Source organism: Sturnira hondurensis, unplaced genomic scaffold (genome assembly GCF_014824575.4).
Source record: "Sturnira hondurensis isolate 20B ecotype Veracruz unplaced genomic scaffold, ASM1482457v3 Scaffold0016617, whole genome shotgun sequence".
In the NCBI taxonomy this organism is placed as follows: Eukaryota; Metazoa; Chordata; class Mammalia; order Chiroptera; family Phyllostomidae; genus Sturnira; species Sturnira hondurensis.
In genome coordinates, this window is record NW_028089248.1 from 551,200 (window position 1) to 572,773 (window position 21,574).

Here is a 21,574-nt window from a genome sequence, read left to right on the forward strand (position 1 = left end):
CTCATTTTTCTATAAGGCACTCAAAAGATCTCTATTGGCCCTCTGCTACACTGTATCAAATATTCTTTCTCTGTTGCTTATCTTCTTACTTTGTTTTGTTTTAATATCACCGAGTTTTGCTTTATGAACTTAAGTATAATGAAGCCTTTCACCTCTCCGATATTGCTAGTCTGCTTTCCGACATTTACTTCTTTTTTTAAGTTTTAATCTTTAACCCATGTGTGATTTATTTGCATGTGTGGTGTGAGGAAAAGATCAAACCTTTTATTTTCCAGTAGCACCCACGGGTTCATTTTGTAAGTTGTTCACTTTCTGTCTCTGTGGTTTGAAATACAGTCTTTGTCTAATGCAATCTCCCATCCGTCTGCACGTGCTGGTTCTTTAGAATATTCCATTTGTCTGATTCTGCAACATCACACTTGTTCGCATCATAATGTAAATGTAAGTTTAAATCTTCACAACTTTAAAAAACACCTACCAAATTCTCTTACTCTCAAAACATAAAAAGTGATATAATTTGTGTTAGCACATACAAATAGTTCAGAAATCTATGAAGCTATAGCAGGCAAAGACGTCCACTTCCTAATTCCTGGAACCTGCGACTATGCCCCGTCACGTGGCGAAGGGAAATGCAGGTGCAGGTGGAATTAAAGTCACTCACCAGTTGACCTTGAATAGGGAGATTATGCTGGATTATGCCAGTAGACCCAGGGTAATCACAGGAGTTTTTAAATGAACAAGAGAGAGGCAGAGGGGCCAGAGCGATGCCACAGGGGAACGAGTCAGCTGAGCTTTGTTGTTTGCTGGCCTTGCAGCAGAGGACCAGAGGCAGGAGCCAAGGATCGTGGGCGACCACTGGATGCTGGACAAGGCGAGAGGCAGTGTCTCTTCTGCAGCCCCAGAAAGAACCAAGCCCTGTCGACACCCTGCCTTTTGCCCCATGAGGGGTTTCTGGGCTTCTGACCTTCAGAACTGTAAGGTAATACTTTCGTGTTTTTTTAAACAGCCAAGTTTGTGACCATTTATGACAGTAGCAATAGGAAAAAAGCCGGTTTATAGTTGTAATATGAATAAATAACACAATCAGTAATAAATAATAAGGCAAGCATAGACTCTGTGTTTTGTGTTCTCACACTGCAGTGTTTGCGGGACTCGGAAGTTCAGTGCCTTCCTGAACTTGGACTCCTGGGTGCCTCCCCTAGTCCCAGCCCCACGACCGGAGTCCATTGCTCTCCAGGCAGGGCATTCAGTGGTCGTAAAATATCGCCCACCACCCACTCTGGGTCTTTCATATCTGTCATCGGGGCCATGAAATTCTTACACTGAAACATCTCAGAGGAAGAGGTTTGGGGTAAGGAATGGGAGAATGAGTGAGTCCAGGGAAAAGAAGACTAGTTCAAGTTTCTGAATTGCCTAATTGTAATTAGTGTACAACTTAGAATGTCTGCACCTGTTAATAGCAAGTTCCAAGGCAAGGAGAGAGCTGTGGACAAAGCAAATCTGAAGGTGTGCGGAAGCCCCGCCAGCTCCCCCTCCCGACCAGCTCTTTCTTGTGATGTGAGTTGATGCGGGACAATGTTACCTGTGGCCATATTCCAGGTGTGAAGACTGCTGAGACCTCTTATGATTTGGGTCTGATCTGCATCAGTTTCACTGCAGACGGTACCTCAACTGAACCAGTGAACAGCTGAAGAGGCTCTCAGAGTTGCTGGTGCGCGTGTTCTCAGAGCTCTGCGGGCAGGCGCGGTGATGGTCTCCATGGGAAAGCATCTGAAAAGAGGTGTCCCTCACCACTTGCCACCAGCCGGCCATCCCAGGTGCTTGCTGTGCCTGATCGATGTTTCCCAATCTTCTGAGTTCCCTTTCCCACCTCTGGCCCTTACGTTCTCCTTGCCTGGAACTCTGGTCTCCTCCTTCAGGCCTCAGCTGCCCTCTCAGCCCCTCTAGGCTGCAAGCTTTGTCTTTACTCAGTCTGGCACCTGCTCATTACATGTTTGTTGAATGACTACAGCTAACCAAATGCAGGGCTAGGTTGTTCCAGACTGGAGGAGGTGTGCCATGTTCCTTCTGCCCGGCCTGGAGGAAGCTGCCATCAGAGACACGCTGCCTTGTAACGTGCCAGGTTCCTAGTGCCCTGTGAAGGGGCGAGGTGAAGGGGCGAGGTTGGGAGCCACCTGGAGAGGCCGCTGCTGCCTGCCCCTTACTCCCCCCACAGCTGTCTTCCAGCTGTGAGGACTTAAGCTCTGTCCCTGCTGGAGAAAATCGCGTAGACCAGCGCTGCAGGGTTGGAAGCGGAAAGCGTCAGCAATGAGAGCCCAGACGTATTGAGCACTTACTATGTGCCGAGCGCCACGCTGCATGTGTAACACGCACGGTCTCATTTAATTCCCACAAGGGAGTAGAGTAGCCCAATGATTCCTATTTTGACACGTGAGGAAACAGAGGCTCAGAGAAGACGAGCTCATGGGATTCGTGAGTGAGAGAACTAGGACTTGTGCTGGGACCCACTGATGCTGAAGCTTTTGCGGGCAGCGCTGTGCCCCACCGTGCCCCGCAGTGTCTCCTCCCTCTGCCTGCAGCACCACGGAAGGGCTGGCTGGAGTCCTGACTTCTCCAAGGGAGAAGAGGTTATGGAGGTCACTGCTGCGGACACCGGCCTGCAGTGTCCACTGCGTTATGGATGAGACGAAGCAAATTCACACGGACTGCTGAGTCCTGTGGAGATAAAGGGATAGCAGGGCCACTCTCTCAAGGGGAGAGCACCTTGACCCTTGCCTTGACAAGCTTTTATCAGGTTCAATTTGCACAGGAATACAGGGTGTGTAAGTAAAGGTCGTCAGTCACTGTCAGGCAGAAATCATTAAACAATAGATAACATTCAGAGAACTCTGCGGGCTTATTCTGAGTCAGGGTCAGATAGTTAAAGGGCCATAAAACTTTGGGGAACAAACTCACTTCCTGCTTGGACCCTTATTATTTCAATGGAGGGTATTAGCAAAGTAGGTTTCATAGGATTTTATGCATTCTTTCTTAGGTCTGATCACCCTAGGGAACTCGCCCTTTCCAGCACAGGGCTGCACCCACCTCCAGCATTGTTTCAGGCTTAAGGCATTGTTTCAGGCTTAAGTCAGGTGGGGGAAGTAAGGCAGCCAAGAGATTAGGAGACTTCTTGCAGACAGAAGGAGGACTCAGGCTATGTCAAAGCCGAGAGGCAAGGGTCCATCACCCCCTTTTTCTGTAGCTTCCCAAGTCCTTCCCTGAGGGCCCCTTCATGACCATGCCTGTCTTGGGTCATCCCTCTTTGGAGGACTCTTACCCATCATTGGCTAACTAGTCATCCCCCAGGGGCCAAGCAGGGTAAGGTGAAAGCAGGCAGAGGCGGTGCCCCTACAAGGAAGATAAGCTTTGTCTCCTAAGTGGCTTATGGTCCCAAGGTCCTTTACTCAACCTTGGCCACGGGGGGATTACAGCTTCTGAAACCGGGCAGGGCGGCCCCAACAGGCCACCTGTCTGAGCCCCTTGCGTTGGCATGGAGGAGGAAACACACACACACGCCTGACATTGGCAGCCACTGGCCATTTTGCAATCGGCCCCCCTCTCGGAACAGTGGGAATTGAGTCCGTGGCTCACCAGAGCGAAGAGGGACGCGAGAGCCGCTCCCAGGTCACTTTTGGCAAATGCACACAGCCTTTTGTGCACAGGATGGGGGAAGCTGTACTCTCGAGTAACTTAAATTAGCGCAGCGCCTAGCCTGAGAAAGACACCTAGGGGAACTCCACAGACATTTCTTTATTTCCTCAGACTCACAATTAATGTAAAACACCCAATATTTTAGTGGCCGGCTTTCCACCTCTCCTGAGCCACTGGGCTTTGAGTGCAATGCAACACTCTTGCAGCCCGAGATTGCGGACTCACAAACCACGTGGAACAGAAGCAGCAGAACACGGCTCCAGGACTTACTATACCATTCCAGTTCTGGACTAAAATCACGAGAAGTTTCTCCCCACCCACCCCCCCCACCCCCCCCCCCCCCGGCAAGTCCGTCTACTCCCTTGGTTCTGTAGGTTTGAAAAGATTCTAGGGCGAGGGAAATGGCATCGAAGTAGCAGATTTCACATCCTAGTGATGCTTGCGTAGCTGCCACGTGTGGCCCAGTGCTAAGTAGCTGAGCGTTTCTGCTCACTGGCCACCACAGTCAGCGCCCCTTGCTGAGGAGCCCCTCCTGGCTTTAACAGCACCTCCCAGGGTTGCAGAAGGGAGGGAACGTGGGAGGGGGCTACCGAGCAGGCTGCCTGATTCATCCTCGTCTTTGTGCTCTCTGGCTGTTAGAGCCACGCAAGAGGCAGGATTGCGGCGGAGTTTGAAGGGTGTCTTCAGGTGATGTGCTAGAGACCCTGGTATTTGCATGAGGGCTCACAGTCTCCTGCCGGCAACATTTTTAAGGCATAACTGTGATTTCAGCCGGGAAGGGTCACAGATCAGATGTGCAGGGGATGCTGGATCAGTTCAAGGATCCTTGTTATACATAAAAGCGCATCTCTGCGTTTCTTAGGACAAAAGCAGTCCCTTGGACTGTCTTCCACAGTCCAGCGGCTTTGCCAGTGGCAGGCCACGCCAGCCCGAGAAGGCACCGCTTACAGAATGGCACTCGAAGCGCGTCGTTTGCGCGCCCTCACTGTGCGCAGCTGGGAAGCCTGAGTGAGGCCGGAGTAACTACCAGCTGGACACCCCTGACCTGGGAAGTCCTAATGGTGGCCAGCCTGTCCTTTTTTTATTCCTTTTCTTGTCTGTCAGACTTTCTCAGAGCTCGAAGAGTTTTTTGAAGTCTTCTAGATAATTTTCTATAGTGAAAATAAACCAAGATCATTGTATTTTGTTCTACTTTGTATTTTGAATGACAATTTGAAGTAACATAATAATCGACAAAAGGCCATATGATCTAATGAAAAAAACAAATGAGCAAAATAGAACCAGAGGCACAGAAACAAGGAACAGACTGAGGGTGACAAGTGGGGTGGGGGAGCTGAGGGAAGAGGACAGGACCAGTCAAGGAAAAGGTAGAAACGACCCACGGGCATGGACAACTGTGTGGGGGTTAACTGTGGGAGTGGGGGTAGGGTGAGTCAGTGAAGAGCGCAGGGAGAAAATTGGGACAAGTGTCATAGAACTGCAATAAAATATTCCATAAGAAGTTTTCAAACTTCTGGCAGAATTTTTAGCACAGTACAATATGTTACCGAGTGAGTCAACCTGCTCCAACCAAGTTAACACAAATGTCAGCCTAATTTGTTAGCTTAAATGAACGGTAATAGGCTGGTTTTTATTTTAAAACGTCGTCAGTCCACAAATATTTACGGCGCAGCGCTGTGTGGGAGGAAGCCTGTCGGCTGCCACAGGGGCCTTGCACATGTAGGCCGAAATGACTGAGCTGGGACATCAAACATCCTCTTTTGTTTCCCGATGACCGAGGCACATTGAGTCTTGACCAGGGCGTGGCTGAGACTGCCCTGGGAGCACAGGGTGGGCGGGGGACTGTCAGTGGGGCCTGTGCTTGGCATTGTCCCCCTGCGAGCTGAGCTTGGCCTGAGTCTGTCCTTGGTCCCTCTTGCCCGTCCCTCTCTCCCCTGCTAACTGGTAGGGAGCTCCGGGTTTCTCTGTGTGAAGCTAATTGGCCCATTTGGAGCTTTAACCAGATTCTTAACTTCTTAGCACCTTTCTTTAGGCAACTGGGCTTGGCACTTTGGATGCAAATGCTCATTGCTAATCATTGGGAATGGCCTTCTTGGGGGTGGGAGTCACAGAGGGCAGGGGGCTCTCTGCTGCCACCTCAGCATCCGCCCTGAGTCACCACAGTGGGAGCCTTGGTCCGCAATGTGGAAGCAGAGTTGGGCGCTATGGGGACGATTTGTCCCCTGTCACATTCCAGGGAACAGCTCAGGGGGCCACACACTTCCTGACCTAGCCTACTGCACAATAAGACTCGATTTTCAGGAGTCACATGGTACCTAGATATTGTGGGGCCACTGGTGCCAATGTGTGAGCCCCAGGCCTGCTCTGTGGTGGCAGCCCAAGGGCTCTGGCCACTGTTCTATTACTGTGAAAGCCCCACCTCCACGCACAGTCACACTCCAAAGTACTGGGGGTCAGGGCATCGACACGTCCCCTTGGGGCTGGGGCTCGACTTAGCTCCCAACAGGTGAAGCCTCGCAGTATTTGGAATAAAGGTGCCATCGTTATTTTCTGTGACACAGATTCCCAGAAGCCAAAGTCCTTGCCTGGTGACCGTCCTGCAGCAGGTCCCGCTCACCATTCAGATGCTCGGCAGTCCTTCCCCAGCTGCCCATGTCAGAGAGATGATGGCGTTCACAGTGTGGGTTCAGAAAGGCCCATTGCAATTTCTAGGTTCCTTCTGAAGGAGTGTATGTCAAGGTTGTTCATGGAGCTTCTGCTGCTTACCCGCTGTGTGACCTCCGGCAGGTCACTTCACCTCTCTGGCTCTTGGTTTTCTGATCCACCAAATGGGGATGTTGGTGGTACCTACCTGAGGGGACTGTTGTAGGGCGGATGTGAGATGATGTGCAGGAAGTCTGCAAGTCACAACTGTACACAGCGGGTAGTAGGTATTTGTTAATAGTTATCATTGTATTATTCCGAGGAGGGTGCGTTTTGACAATGTGACAAAGTGATTATTATCATTCCATTTTGACACTGTTACTACATGCTGGCTGTTTGGGTCTGTAGGTTATCACAGGCTTATATTGTCATGTTCAGGGTGTTGTGTCATTTCACGTTGGCAACATGTCAGAGGCTGGCATACTGTGTCGAAAGTAATTTAATTCATCCGCTGAGTGTCGTGAATGTGACACAGCACCGAGGACCAGAACAACACTCCCTGCTTCTTACTCGCGGTGGGCGTGCCAGCGGGTTTCCTTGGAGTTAGCTGACAGGCTGAGCTGCTGCTGCAGCCGACAGGCCTTTCTGGAAAGAGCGGGTATTTATTCCCCGAAGACCAGTGTTCCAGTCGCCCCGCCCCCAGATGGCTCTGCAATCTCCATGCTGCACAGAGGCCTCAACTGGGCGAGCGGCACGTCATCGAGTGGGGCCCAGGACAGTTCTCGTGGGTTGGCGGAGGCAGCTCAGCTTCCCAAACACAGCCTTTTGGGCTGCGGCTTTTACTTATTTACTCGAAGGCAGAGGAAGAGAGTGAAGGAATATTAGGGTGCTTTGTCCTCGGGCGAGGTAGGCTGCTGGCGAATCTGCGGCTTTGGGTATCCTGCTGTGAGTGTTGCTTTTTTCTTTAGAGAAAATAATTGAAATAAGTGGTCTGACTTACTTAGATAAATTATTGTGATAAAGACGCAGTGTAAAATTATGTTTTCATATCACAAATTGTTCTTTTTAGAAGGCTACAACTGAAAATACAGAACTCTTAAAAGGAGTGTCTTTGTCATTAGTGAGATTCGAGAGGGAAGATATGAAATTAAGAGTTTCGTAGTTCAACTCTGTTTCTTTGCAGCCGTTGAAAAAGATGCATGATGAGTAGAAATGGATCATCAGTTTCTTGGAGCATCAGCTTCTAGAAGGTAGTGCGTAGCTGGCACTGCCGAGGGCGGGGCGCAGTGCCTGCCCAGGTCGACCGGGTGGATGTGATTGGGTGGTGGAGCGGGGCGCGCTGCATTTACAGGCAGAAGGGGACGTGGAGACACAGCCAGGGGACTAGAATGCACAACTGTAGTGAGACAGACTATTGTCACCTACTTCCAGGGCTGCGTGGAACATTCCTGAGTCTTTGTTCTTCTTCCCTTCACTCCAGGGGTTAAAGATGAATTACATCACGTTTAAAAATAGTCATATGGCCCTGGCTGGTGTAGCTCAGTGGATTGAGCACGGGCCTGCGAACCACGCTATTGCGGTTCGATTCCCAGTCAGGGCACATGCCTGGGTTGCAGGCCAGTTCCCAGCAGGGGACTCACAAGAGGCAACCATACACTGATGTTCCTCTGCTTCTCTCCTTCCCTTCCTCTCTAAAAATAAATAAATAAAATCTCTAAAAAAAAATAGTCATATGGCTCTCAACTTATATATGAGCTGAACGTACTTTACCAAACTAAAGGCAATTTCATCGCGTGGTGGTTGTACACACGCAGGTGCAGCCAATTGGTGTGCTTCAGAAACGTTGGTTTTGTTGTTCCTGTGAATTATTGTTGGCATTTCCTGCATTTTGTTAGCTGCTGGTGTCAGACCAGGAAAGTGATGTCAGGTACCTCTGTGCAGGCGTCTCACTGGGATGTGACCACTGGGTGGTGGTGAACAGGCCTTTCTGAGCAGGTTTCCACTGCCCCCAACACCCTGAGCATCACACCCCGTGACTTGCTCAGTGTCCCTCCCCAGAGCCAAGGTTCCTCCCTGGGATCCAGGGACATGCTGACGGGCACCTGCTCACACCGCTGCCGCGCTTCACCCCCTGAGGACCTGGTGTCCCCACAACCGAATGAGCCTCTCTAGTGGCCCAACACAGTGGGAGTCGTTGCCCTCACTGAACAGAATCGAGTGCCGTTTCTGGAGTGCAAGTCCCATTTTGCAGACGCTGAACTCCCCAGCTGCCCTGTGCTGGGTTTGGGGCCACATAACTAGTTCTGGCCAGTGGTAAGTGGAAATGACAGGCGACCCTTGCAGAAGCAGTAGAGAGGGGGGCGTGTGAGAGCTCCGTGTTCTCCCCTGCCGTGGCAAGCTGGGAGCCGTGGGCTGAGCTGGCAAAGTCACCAGAGAGCGGCTACGTGGCTGCGTCCTCACGGGGAAGGCAGCTACCGCGGAAGCATGTAACTCGAAGAGGAATTGATAGGAATAAAATAAATGCGTATTGTATTTAGCCGCTGACATTTTGAGGTTTGTTTGTTACTGAAGCATGACCCAAGCTCTCCTGACTCATACATGAGTTCCAGAGAAAATAAGTTGCCTGGCCATGATTATATGGACACTGATCTCAGATCTGTGGCTACTAAGCTCCCTTTCTTCTTTCTAATATTACCTCTTTACTTAGAACAGGGAGAACCGAAGTCCAGGATGCAAGGTTTAATGTCCCTAGCTGTGCTGGTGTGGGACATTACACTGTAATTTTCTTTGTCTCCTTACTCCTCACCAGCCACAGTGGCCATGGGAGGAAGCAAGCCAGGGGCAGGGTTAATGGATGTGCAAATGGTACTTATTCCCTCCTCCCCAGATTGATTGGCTTAAACCACTCATCTGCGCTCACAGGCTGGATCCACCTCTTGACCTGGGACTTCACCAGAGGACTGAGTGAGGTGAAAAAGGAATCAGGGCCTTGGATTGGGGAAATCACATGTGAGGTCCATGCAATCCCCTTAGAGCGTCTAGTGCGTGACTCCAAGAGGCATAGCGCCCATGGTGCAGCAGAGCCAGAGAGATGGCCGTGCTGCCGGGTGGTTGTGCACAAAGATTTAGTAATGTACACGAGACATCCATGCGTGGGTCTGTTCATTGTCATTTTTTATTGTTTTCGGATGTTAAAAAAAAAACCATCAGTAAAACCAGTACTTGGCCAGTAGGAGCTGAGCACCTTGAGGCTGAATCAGACAAGCAAGCAGCTACAACCCAGCACAACAGACACCATGCATCGCAGAGACAAGCGTGGAGCACGATGGCCTTGCCAAAGCAGGCCCTGGGTTCTGCTGAGCTGGGCATGGGCGAGTCAGGACGGCCTGCCCAGAGCAGCAGCCCCTGGCCGGGGTTCGAAGCCTGACTAGTCCGAAAAGGAGCTACGTGTGGAATGATAAAGTCAGTGCCATTCTGACCTCGAGATTCTCTAGGGTAGCTAATCGTTAACCTTGGGGCCCGGATCTTCCACAATCGTGGATTAGGGGTTCTATAACCCCCTGAAGTGGACCCAGAATTTTGTGTGCAACTACGCATTTTTGATCATACTTTCACTGGATTCTCAGAGTTCGTCATGACCTCCAAAAATGTTGTCACCATTGCTCCAGAGAACTGGGCAGTTCTTGGGGAAATCTAGCTACTTCGTGGTCGAGAAATCTCCTCGCCTGTGGGAGTTCGATGGTAGAGATGAGCTCGTGGAAAAAGAGTTTTCCCCAATATTCTCATATCCAGACCTTAATAAAAACACAGGGGTATATGATCTCAATGCCACGGAGCTGCTAGCTCACATACACGCTATACATACATGTGTGCTCACGCACACGCTCACATTTCTAGAAAATTCCTAAGATAGGGCTGAACATGTAACTGAAGTGAAAGCCTTTCTCCCACCCCTCGTCCTTTCCACAAAGGTGAACGCTCCTAGCCCGTTGTTGCATTTCCAGGAAAACGGTGGTGTAAATTGCACACCAATGTACGTGTAGGATAACTGGGCCACCTCCGAGATCATTCCGTGTCGGCTCGTGCTGGTCTGGCCAACTCCCCATGTGGCCGTGTGTTCGTCCCCTTGCCGGCTGCACTGTCTCAGGCATCCAGTCCCCAGCAGCGTGCTCCTTGAGGTCACTTCCAGACACCCAGTCCTGCAGACAGCGCCGCACTGCGTATCCCCATCCATCTCGTCCCAGGCGCTTTTGCAAGTATTTTCTTAGATTAAATTGCTAGCAGTGGACGTGTTGGGTTTGAGGGCGTTTTCATTCACAGTTTTGATAGAGATGACCAAATCGCCCTTCAAAACTTGAAGACATTAAAATGCTTTGAGGCAGCTTTAACTATTTGACGAGATAGCTGTGAACTTTTTGTAAAACGTGGGTCACCAGACTCAGTAAGCTTTTATAGCTAGAAAACTCAAACTGTTAAGGAAAACTCAGTTATCTATATTAGAGGGTGTCTCAAGACTTGAGGTGCAGATGGCGCACCTGGGGATCTCGTTAGGATGCAAATTCTGGTCGGCTGGGGGCGGGGGCACAGGGGCTCAGATTCTGCAGTCCTAATGCACTGCTTGGCTGCAGACTTCAGGGCAGCCCGGATGAAAACACGCGGCTCCTGGACATTTCCCTCCCCCCACCGCCCCCCACCCCTGTGTGCACCCCTGTGTGTAGCCTCTCTCTTCTTCTCATAATACTTCCGTGTGCATATGCCCATGCTTTATATGTCTCTATATGTCTGCTTCCTAACACGTTAATTGAGAAATAGGCCATTGTTACAGAAACCACAACAAACTTCATGGAAAACCATTGGTGACAAAGGCAAAGCGTTAACAGATTGATACTTTCTTGCTTGGTCATGCCTGATTTAGGCAAATGAACCCCAAATAGGCTGTCTGAATTGGAAATTGACTTCTGCCACATTTAAATTGTTCTCCTTTAAAATATTAACAGCTGAGTGTGTAAACCAATATTTATTTTCTAATCAAAGGCGTGCGGCAAATGAATGAAAGAAATGAAGGGAGACTGCTTTGAAATGTTTCTAGTAATAGAAATGCAAATAGGACTTTTTTTTATGTCTTTAAATGGCAGGCCCAGACCTCAGCTAAAACGTGCGCTGTCCCAGGAAGAGGAGATTGTGTGAGAAACTGACCATTCTCTGAAGGTCCAGGGCCAGCATCTCTCTGCCAGTGATGGTAATAAAATATTATTCAGTGGGAAAAGTGGAGGGTCCAGCCATGTTAAGGGAGAATCTGTTAACAGAATAATTGTACAGAGAAGACCCCTTAAGAAAAGCTTCCAAAACGCCATTATCTTAACTGTCACTCGCCACTCGGAGTTGTCTCCGTGCGGTGTGTTTTCCTGAATTACCCGGCTGTTTGTTTTCCCTTTATCAGTCATCACCCTGTCAGCTGGGCCATTCGTAACAACTTTTGGCAGCTCATCAGGGGAGTTCAGAGCTTGAATAAGGACCCTATCAACTCTCACACCTCATTGTGTGAAACTGTTTACCAGCATTGCCTTTTCCTGTAAATATTACAAGCAGAGCCCTGAAAGGAGAGACGCGAGAGAGCAGAACGGCCTGACCTTGCCGCCAGCCTGGCAATGGCAGGTCCGGGCCGGCTGAGAATCCGCGGGTCCTGGCGTTGCGTCTTGTTCGGCTGAGTAGTGCCCAGGCGCTGGCCTGCGAGTCTTGTGTATGCTGGTTAATTAGACCATCTTTAATGTGACTTAACATTTGTGTCAGCTTGGTAAACGTGAGACTCGGTAATTAGGGAGTACAGATTGGGTTTCTGTCACAATCCCACTCTCCTACTCTAATTTGACGCACACTTTCCCAGTGCCTTGTCACACTGGATGGGCCGAGTGCCCCGCTGCCTTTTATGCTTGGCTAGTAACAAGGTGGCCCACATCACACAACCAACAGCAAATGGACGGAGTCTCCTGGCCTCCGCCGTCCCCGCCGCTGCCAGGTGCACCCATCAGAAACAATCTCCTGGTTGAAATGAGTGTCAGCAACTCTCTGTCAAGCCGACACCATGAACTTGCAAATGGGTATGATCTTTTTTTTTCCTGTGGTCTTTATCTTCACAGAAGTGATAATATGCCTGGATTTTAAAGTGTCAAATCGTCCCTAATTGTGTGAGAAAAGCAGTCATCTCCCCGAGGAAACCACTTTCAGCTCTCCTGGCAGATTCTTTAGAAAATAATTTCACAGTGAGACATAGGTTATTTGCTTTGCCTGTTGTTGAATGTTACATGAATGGAATTATATTGTTGTGACTTGCTCTTTTCACTTATTATTAAGGTATGTTTTAAAAACCCTTTTAAAAAAACCAAGGTATATATTATGCACCATGAAATGCACAGATTTTCAAGGTGCAGTTCAGTGGGTTTTAACACGTGAGCATACCCGTGTGCACACCAGTCACACTGTGGAACATCTCCTTGCCCCAGAAAGTCCCCTTGTTCAGGTTGGCAGACCACCCCCTCAGGCGGCGGTCACATGTGGCTCCGTATGTCTGTCATCGTGTTCCATCATTACAGGTCAGATTTACCTGTTCGCTACGGCATCATACGGTAGGTCCTCTTTCTCCAAATGATGTCTTTGAAGATCATGCAGAAATTCCTTCTCACTACCAAACAGTGTTTCATTGTACGAGTCTGCCACCTTTGGTGGTGTAAACTCCCTTGGTGGTGTTTACTTCAGTTGTGTCCAGTTTGGGGCTATTGAGTTGTCTTTTTGTTGTTCATTTCTAGAAGGTCTTATCTGTTGGAGATAACGAGGTTTTTTTTTTTTTTTCTGTCAGAAATAGGCTTGCAAATATTTCTCCCAGTTCGTGTCTTGTCTCCTCATTTTCTTAATGGTGTTGTTGGATAAGCAGAAAACCTGAACTTGGATTATGTCCAATTTAGGATCTGATTTATGATTAGTGCTTTCTGTATCCTGTCCAGGAAATCTTTGCCAACCTCCAGTTTACCCAGGTACTCCCTGTTTTCCTTTGGAAAACACTGAGGCCGTACGGTTTCTAATTGTACGTGCACGTTGTCCTTCTGTCTCCCTCTGATTCCTGTGTGAGGTGTGAGGTTTGGGCCTGGGGGGTGTTTGTTTTGTTTTATAACTATGGAAATCCAATGGTTCTGGCATCCCTTGTTACGAGGACTTCTCTGTCCCCACTGTGTGTGAGTGTGTGCGTGTGCACGCACACCTGTGTTCAAAATCAACTGACTGCACACAGACTAGACGGGGATCTGTTTCAGCACCTTATTTTGTGTCATTGACTTGTCTGTCTATCTTCGTGCAAATAACAGTGTCTTATTGTGATTTTGTACCCGGTAGCATAAGTCTTCAAGACTTTGGAGGTTATTTTGACAATTCATCTTTTGCAATTTTGCATAAATTTGCAGTGAGCTTGTTAATATCTACTAAAAGCCCCCTGGAATTTTGATTGGGGTTACACTGAATCTATAGATCAATTTGAGGAGCATTGATACTTTAGCAATGTTAATATTTCCAATCCATTAGCATGTCATATGTTTTAAATTTTTATTTAACATCTTTTTGCACTATGTAGTAGCCTCTAGAATATAAGTTATACATATCCTTTTTAAAATGTATTTTTGAGTAGTTTATATGTTTCTTGAGATTATAAGGAAATCACTTTTTACTTTTGCTGGTAAAAAATGGAAATGTGTTTAAATTTTGTATGCCGACCTTGATTCCTGTGACTTTACTAAACTTGCTTTTCAGTTCTGATAGTTATTGGGGTGAGCGGGGGGTGCAGATATGTTTTGTAAGAAGTTTTATATGTACCATCATGTCATTTGCAAAAAAAACCAGTTTTGCTTTTTGATTTTTAACTGGTTGACTTTGTTTCTTACATTGTCGTACTAGCTGGGACCTCCAGTGCACCGCTGAGTGGAAGTGGGCAGAGCTGGGTGTCTTTCTCCAGGATGCAGGAGCACTCGCTGGTCCACCGCCCACACTGACATGAACTGCGGGGGTTTTACACGCTCATTCCGAGGCTGACGGAATTCCCTTTTTTCCTGGTCTTTGCAGATATTTTTCATTAGCGGGTGTGGAATATTGTCAAAAGTGCTTTTGCATCGGTTGAGATGTTATTGTTTCCTCTTTGATTTTGCTAATGTGATGAATTACAAATGTTAATTGTATAATGTGACACCCATCTTACAATCCTGGCATAAGCTCTGTTTATAAATACCATGAATCCTTTTCATATGACACTGAACTTAGAGTTTCAACATTCTAGCGAGGGCTTTATGTTTATTCGTGCAGGATATTGGTCCATGATTTTCTCTTCTTGTGATGTCTTCGTCAGGTTTGCCACCAGCGTCACGCAGGCCTTGTTAAACGACTTAGAAAGTACTTCCTTCTGCTTCTCAAAGAGTTTGTGTAAATGTCGATCCCGGGGTTTTTTTTTTTGAAAACTTTGATAAAATTTATGAGGAGAGCCACCTGTACCTGGGCTTTTCTTTGTTGTGAGGTTTTTAATTATGAATTCAATTTTGAAAATACATATAAAGCCGTTCAAAGGTTTCTATTTCTTCATGGGTGATTTTGGTAAGATGTGCTTTTCAAGAAATTTGTTCACTTGCTCTAAACTGTTGAATTTATAGGCACAAAACCATGAATGTTTTTGTCTTTGGGTGAAATTATGTAACAACCCTCTTTATCACTGGTAATATTTTTCTGTCTGAAGTCAACTTTGATTTTAATAAAGCTTTCTCAGCTTTCTTTGAGTATTGTCTGTATGGTATAGCTTTTTTCTTACTTTTATTTTTACCCAATCTATGTTTTTTATTTAAAGTGGTATTTCTGTAGGTTGCATATCGTTTGGTCTGGCTTTTTGTCTAATCTAACAATCTATGTTTGATTTAGTACGGTTTATATTTAATGTGATTATTGATATGGTTGAATTAGAATCTACCATCTAACCAGCTGTTTTCTATTTGTTACATTTGTGCTTTCTTCTTGCCTTTTTTTTTTTTTCTGATTAATTGAGAGTGTTTTATAATTTAATGTTATTTCCACTGTGGAATTATCATGTATTTATTCCTCTTTTGAAAAAAATGTAGTAGTTACATTAAGACTTACTATATATATGTATATGTATCTTATTTAATCAAAGTCCACTTTAAAATAATATTCTGTCCCATTTCTAGTACAAGGACCGTGACGTGTCCCCAGTTCTCCCTCCCATTCTTCTTCTGTTGTAGCTACATATTTACTCTTACATTGGCTGTAAAAACATAATACTCCTATTTTGCTTTAAATATTATCTTTCAAAACAATGAAAAGGAATAAAAGATGAATTTTAAGCTTCGCTTCCCTCTAGTTATTCTTGCCCCGTGTTCTTAATTCCTTTGTGTAGGTACACATTTCTGTCTGCTTTTATATTCCCTCTGCCCGAAGAACGTTTTGTTATTCATTGTTTTTTTTTAAAAACATTACCTAGTGTGGGGCCACTCGCAATGAATTCACTCAGATTTTTTTTTTTAATTTTAGTTTTAGATTTTGGTTCAGGGAAGTCTGTATTTCTACCTCCTTTTTGAAAGCTATTTTTGCTGGGTGTGGATTTCTGAGTTGACAAGTTTTTGTTATTATTCAGCAACAGAGATACCATTCCATTACCTTCCGTCTCGCAAAGTTTCTCGTGGGAAGTCTATTGTAATTCGTACTGTTCATTCTCGTTCCTCTATCCGGAATGTGTCTTTTTCCACTTCCTTCATCATTTTCTCTTTGTCTCTGATATTTGGCAGTTTGAACAGGATATGCCTGTGCTGCAAGGGTCCTTTGGGGGGGGGGCAGCTTTTGTTGTTCTTGATATTCTTTTGAGTGTCTTGGCACTGCTGTTTGGTATCTGCCATTTCCTTTTTGAAAATTCTGTGTGTTATTTCTCCTTATCTTTTCTCCCTGGGATGCCAGGGGCACACAGGGTAGACCTTTCAGTTTTGTCCCGTGTCTTTTGGATGCTCAGATGTGACGGTACCATGTGACTCCTTCCACACATCTTCCTTCCCTTCTATCCAGTCTCCAGGGCCAGAATGGTTCTAAGTCCTGTTCTGTAGGGGACCGTCCGGCGGAAGAAATTCCTCAGGCATCGCCTCTTGTTTATCCTCCAAATCCTTGTGGGTTTATTGCTGCAAAAGATTGTTTCCTGCCACTTCAGTGATCCTGGAAGTGAATGGGAGTAGATGCAAGTGTGCGATCTACAATCTGTCGAGTTTGAATTTCATTCTTTAAATTAAGCTTAAGTGGAGGGGGACTGGATGATAAGGGTGGGTGGGCAGGGCAGGGGAGAGCAACGGAGGAAAATGGGGACAACTGAAATGGAACAACAATAAAAACACTTAAAGAAATAAATTAAATGAAATTAATTAAAGAAAGAAACTAAATTAAGTGGTGATAAGGGCTAAATTTTCTATTTTTGAAATTAATCTAGTGTACCTTCCATCTCATTTTAATGGACTTCGCATTCTCAAATTTAAGAGAAAAATCACAAATGATAACAGCTACATTTATTATGCACACTTATCATCACCGCCACGCTGTGCTAATTTCATCCTTACCATAACTTCACCGCACACAGACCGTCATCCTTAGTTTTACAGACGAGGCTAAGCTGTGGCCCAGAAAGACTGAGTAATTCATTTAGGATGCAGAGATAGAAAACAGCGGACTTGACTTCTTAACTACGACATCCTAACTGCCTTCAACAAATGGGAAGATAGTGGCTTTTTAGGTAACATCTTTGCTCTTGGTCTCTGCTCTACTTCGTGTATTGCTGTTGCCTCTTCAAGAATCTGAATAAGGACATACTTAGTACCTGTTATGTGCCCCAAATTATTTTGTTTACAAATACAGTAGATAAATGATTTCATGGCAGGGCTATTTCCTTCTCTCCCAAAGAGAAGACCCCCCACCCCAATCCAAAAAGAAGCTTTCTGGTACAGAATGGAATCACCGTGGAGCCAAAGGAAAGCTTGGTTTGATGTGGACGCTCAGAAACCATGGAAAACACATTCACAATAACGACGTCATTCAAGAGTTTGCTCAGCTTCTGGATTCCCCGTGCTGCTTTTCACTTCTCCCTTCGCCCCTTTTCTTGCATCCTAATTCTTAGCCATTGTACTGCCTATCGATATTTCTTCCACAGTGAAAAATAAGGAGATTGTTTATAAGCTTAAAAGATCTTTGTAAAAGTTGAAAGTGAGGAGAGTCTCAAATTCTTGATATATCCCAACCATGGTCTTTCCCATTCAAGATGGATCATTGAAGCCCTGGCTGGTGTGGCCCAGTGGAGTGAATGCCAGCCTGCGAACCAAAGGGTTGCCAGTTCGATTCCCAGTCTAGGGCTCGTGCCTGCGTTTGGGGCGAGGTCCCCAGTAGGGGCCCGCAAGAGACAACCACGCATTGATGTTTCTCTCCCTTTCTTTCTCCCTTCCCTCGCTTCTCTAAAAATAAATAAATAAAATCTTAAAAGATGGATCATTGAAAATTAACTTATGGAAACATTAGGTGTTCTCCAGTATTTCTAAAATAGCTGTGAGTAAGCAAAGGGTTTATAGATGAAACATTGTGTTTGGATACTGGGGAGCACGGTATCTGAATCCTAATAGGCACCTAACAAATGTTTATCATTTCGTGGACTGAATGAATGAAAATAAAGGAATCCTAAGGTGAATCTTTTTATAAACAATAAAGGAAGTTCTCACGAGTTTGTATTTTAATTTGAAAGTTTTCCTTAATGCAAAGCACATCAACATACCTTAGGGGGAAAGTTCTCATTGATTAGTTATCCGTACCAGTAGCTTTGTAGGGTTAGGGAATTGGATTCACTCACAGCTCATGCCCCTGCCCCCCTCCACTTCGGTCCCTGGCAGATGGTAAGCACTCAATAAAAATTTGTTGTTGGGAAAAATGAATCATTTTACAGTATCTAATTTGGAACTGAAGGAAGTCTATATGTTATGTAACTCATCCCCCAAGGAGAGATTCTAGATAAAGCTAATAGTAACAGTAGATCAGCTTTTCAGGGGAAATTTGATAGTGTAGTGGTCAGACCATGTCCCTTAGAGCCCTGCAGATTGGGTTCTAGCCCCATCTCTGATAGTTACTGGCTAACTGTGCAACCTCAGGAAAGTCCTTTGACCTCTCCCAGTCTCAACTTCCTGGTCTTCTAGTTTGGAGTGGTAACGGTATTTCATGTGTTTGGTTTAAGGGTTACCTAAGATATTCCACACCAAGACCTCATGTCATGGAATCATAAGTGCTCGACTAACAGCAAATGAATACTTCCTGTTATACACAGGTTATGGGAGTTGAGGCCGTGGCCATTCGTGTCTGTAAAGAGTCCTGACACAATGGAGAAACCCAAAACAGAGGTGTGTGCATGGTCTCTCTTTCTTGCTTTAGGAATGCTGACTGACATGTGTTTGGGCATATGGGTATGTGGGGAGAGAGGGGGTGGGGTGGGGGCTAGACACTCTTCCCAGTTTTGGAGAAACGCCCTCTACCAAGGATGTATGCAAACAAGGGAGCATGGGTCCGCTCACTCAAATGAGGGTGGAAACAGCCGGAGACCATGGGATACTACTCGGTAACGAGTTCGCATTCATCAGGGGTCAGCTTGCCGATACGGTCTAAGGACACGGTGTTTGGTAGGTCTCATAAAAATCGGTGATAACAATACCCTGCACACCGCAGTTCCTCCTATAGTTTCACAGCCCCTCCACACACAGTGTTTTAACTCCCCCACAACACTACTAGGAAACAGAAATAAATGTTACCATCCCCATTTGATAGATAAGTGAGTGCATTCTGAGAACTAGCGTGACCACGTCCAAGGCCATGCAACAATAGCAATTGACCCGAGACTCAACTCAAGACCCTGCTTTCGTCTCATTATTATTTTTTCATGGGACTGAGCAGCCTGCTCTACCAAATCCGTTTATGTTGGTTATCAAGTGTGTTTGCACACCTGCTAGACCCTAGAGGACTTGTGTGTCCGTAAGGTCACTTACTAACCCATAGCAGCAGCAGCACGTCCAGACAGGCAGTTTTTAAATTTGGCCCGGTATCTCTCTTTGGTCGGACAGATGCACCGAATCTCTCACAACGTCAATAAGGCAGCATCCAAGCCCTATTGGTTAAAAGACCCCGAGCTTCCCAGGACTGCTGGCCGTCCGGAGGAGGCTGTGGCTCTCCTGGTGAGGCGCGAGGGTGCGCTTGTTTCCACCAGTCACTCCACGAAGGTCCGAAGCTGCTCGGCAAAATGACTCCATGATAGACGGCAGCAGAACTCCCTCCAGAAGGGGCAGCCTCCACAGCGGGTGAGTTATTGGTGATGGCGTCCTTTCCCTCGCAGTTTGTGTTTCAAGTTGTTTATATGGAATAAAGGCTACTGATTCTGATTAATGCGCTCATTGTCTTTGTTTTAACTGGAAAAGAAAAGGGGAAATATCGGTACCCTTGTACCCGCCCAGGAAATCTGCCTGAAGGATTTCTGCCAGGAATCTATTTCTCCATCGTGAATAACATTAATCTTTCCAGTTCTCCAAAGTGATTATTGTATAGTTGGCTTTCTGTTTGTTTGAAATGGTGTCATTCGTTATGCGTTTCCAGGTGACAACTTGTTTCAGGAAGAATTCTCTCCAGAATCCATTTTTCAGATTATTATCAGATTTCTTAATGAAGAATTAGAAGCCAAACTGGCTAGGCTAAATGCACAGGCAGCCAGCTGGCAGCGGGCTGATCCCATCCCTCCTGGGTTCTGAAAGGTCCTAGGGGACTGGTGGGTAAAGCTACTTGGCCTGGTAAAGCTACTGTCCAGGCCAAACCTTCCAGGGCGAGGGCGGCGGCTGTGCCGCGGTCTCGTGCTGACCCTGGGCCAGTCTAGTGCATTTCAGGGCACGTGAGTGTGTGGCCCCTGCACACAGCCATGCCCTTGGAGGAGCCAGCGTGTGATGGCGCCAGTGAACCCAAGGTCGTCATTCCCTGTGAACACGCTACGTGCTCCACGTAACCCCGTTGCATGTCAGCAGCAACCATTTGAAATGGAAAGAATCATTGTGTTTTACGCATTTTGAAACAAGGGCTTGAACAGATCATGAACCTTGTCCAAGGTCACACGGCTATCCAACGGCAAAGTAGGGACTCGACCTGGTTGGCGGCCCCCTGCCATCGCCGTCATACCCTCTGCTGAGATCATGGCTCCCCTATTGTGACTGCGGCCTGAGAGAACCAGTAGATATGGAAGTTACGGCTCTTTGCGTTACTGACATTCTTATTTTTTTAAAAACCCAGGAGAACACTTTATTACTATATTTATTCAACATCTGTGTACAATATTTACATTTACAAAAAGCTTTCCAGTGTAACAGGAGAGGCAGAAGTTTTTATTTGGGCACATAATCGTCTTTCATATTCAGTTATGCCTTTGACTTAGACAGTATGTTTTCGTACAATAGTCATGATCAGTCTTGTGAGATCGTGTGCAAGGATAACACATCTAAAATAAGATCAATAAAAGATTACTTCCACTCACTCTGCGGGAAAACTGACCAGGGCCAGGCCAGTCTCCCCGCTTCATAAACATGCAAAAGAGCTGGTCCCCCCAAAAGTTACTGTCTGTGATACCAGCTCGTCTGTGGTGTTTTTGCACTACATTTAGCTCCTATCCCTCGCACATTTCACGGTGTCCACCTTCTGCCCCTCACGTGGTTGGAGTCGCCAACATTTTGGATAAGAAGCTGCCCTTGAACATCATTCGGAGGAGCCTCCCCCGGCCCCCCCCTCACAGAGCACAAAGCAAGAGTCCTCCGTGGAACCTCCCTGTTGACAGTTCCCCGGGCCTGGAAGCCTTCCTTCCCTGACGGCCACCCAACTGCTGCTTTCTCCTCCTTCGGGCCTCGACCCAGGGGCACCTTCCCGGAGAGGCCCGCCCTGACCGTGCCTCCAAAAGAACTCGGTCCCTGGTGTATCCCAGCACTCACTTTTGTTTTCTCCTTAGTGTGGGGTACTCTGCTTAGAGAAGCCTCTAGTCCCAGGGTGTGGCGAGAATACAGTTTTTTAAAGTTATTCGTAAGCTCATGTTTTACCATCGTTAACTTGCTGTCAGCGGCTGTAAGGTTAGTTAAGAAGTCTCTTCAGCCTAAAGGAATACCTGCAGGCTTAT

The 21,574-nt window shown here is 46.7% G+C and overlaps 1 long non-coding RNA gene across 1 annotated transcript in view; it reads left to right on the forward strand.

Annotated features, from left to right (window-relative positions):
• LOC119001114 (uncharacterized) overlaps window positions 1-19,805 on the forward strand; it is a 53,832-nt gene extending 34,027 nt beyond the window's left edge. Inside the window, exons 7-10 of the long non-coding RNA XR_005069485.1 lie at window positions 816-979; window positions 11,469-11,572; window positions 18,710-18,782; window positions 19,497-19,805. This is a non-coding gene — a long non-coding RNA (uncharacterized LOC119001114). The remainder of the gene's footprint in view (window positions 1-815; window positions 980-11,468; window positions 11,573-18,709; window positions 18,783-19,496) is intronic.
• Window positions 19,806-21,574: the final 1,769 nt, after the last annotated feature.